This window comes from Bison bison, unplaced genomic scaffold (assembly GCF_000754665.1).
Source record: "Bison bison bison isolate TAMUID 2011002044 unplaced genomic scaffold, Bison_UMD1.0 scf7180017864215, whole genome shotgun sequence".
Taxonomy (NCBI): domain Eukaryota; kingdom Metazoa; phylum Chordata; class Mammalia; order Artiodactyla; family Bovidae; genus Bison; species Bison bison.
The window spans coordinates 12,184,883-12,186,107 of record NW_011494787.1 but is presented as its reverse complement, the minus strand read 5'-3'; the positions used below and the strand labels follow the sequence as shown (position 1 = coordinate 12,186,107).

Sequence of the window (1,225 nt, the reverse complement as noted above, 5' to 3'; positions counted from 1 at the left end):
AATCATTCCAAGATTTGGTCTGCCCAGGTCATTACAAAGTGACAATGGGACATCATTTACTTCTAAGGTCACCCAAGGGGTCTCGAAAGCATTGGGCATTACTTATTATCTCCATTGTGCCTGGAGGCCTCAATCTTCAGGAAAAGTAGAAAGAGCCAATCAATTATTAAAATCAGCGATAAAAAAGATAACCCAGGAGACCTCCCTTGGATGGAAGGAGGCTTTACCAATAGCTCTCCTCCGCACCCGCATTGCCCCTAAGGAACAAGTTGGTCTTAGTCCTTATGAGATGCTATATGGGAGACCTTTTGTTTATGTCAATGACCTCTTCCTAGATCCAGAGGTTCAGACCCTCCAGTCTTATACCATGGCCATTGGGCAATTCCAACAGGATATACGCTTGTGGGGTATGAACCAGGACCCAAAAGATTCTAAAGAGTCACCATTATATGCTCCAGGGACTCAACTGCTAATTAAAGTCTGGAAAGATGGGTCCCCAAAGGCTCAACTCCAGCCCACATGGAAGGGCCCCTACCTTGTAATACTTTCTATCCCCACAGCAGTCAAGGTACCAGGACATGACTCCTGGATTCACTACTTACGAGTCAAGCTGTGGAAGAAAACAGAAGAGGACACTCGATACACCTGTGGGCCCCTGGGAGATCTCAGATACTTATTCAGAACTACCAATGAGTGCCATTCTAATGAACACCCCCAAAATCTGGTTTCTGGGGATAAGATTTCTCAGGATAACTCTAAGGAGCCAACACAGCTTGACAGAGACTGTACTCCAAGACAGACAGGAGATAGATCTTCTGAACAAGGAGGGACTTGAGCCATCCTGGAGATGTGAATTTAAAATTGACCAATGACCCTACTAGTCCTTGTTATGCTATATGGATGATGCCTATGATTATTCCATGTACTGTCAATTGTCTAACCTGTTTTGTCTCTGCCCAGGTCAACCAGCTACAACATGCAGCGCCAGTTCAACAAAGGTATAAAACTACATCTGACCACGGAAAATATCACACGCCCTTGGACTCCACTATAAGGACTCTGAGGCTTGAGACTAGCAAGAGGGGGGAGGCCCAATACCCCTCGCCGTCCCAGTTCAGCAGGAAGTAGCCAGAAAGACCTCGACGCCCCTATTCCCAAAGAATTGGGCCTCCCATCTCTTGAGGGGGGAGTGTTAGGTAGGTAGAATAGGGAAAAGGAGTCCAAA

General features: G+C 46.4%; 1 long non-coding RNA gene across 1 annotated transcript in view; it reads left to right on the top strand.

Annotated features, from left to right (window-relative positions):
* Positions 1 to 1,225, top strand: part of LOC104992493 — a 7,004-nt gene that overhangs the window by 817 nt on the left and 4,962 nt on the right. Inside the window, exon 2 of the long non-coding RNA XR_825710.1 lies at positions 961 to 998. This is a non-coding gene — a long non-coding RNA (uncharacterized LOC104992493). The remainder of the gene's footprint in view (positions 1 to 960; positions 999 to 1,225) is intronic.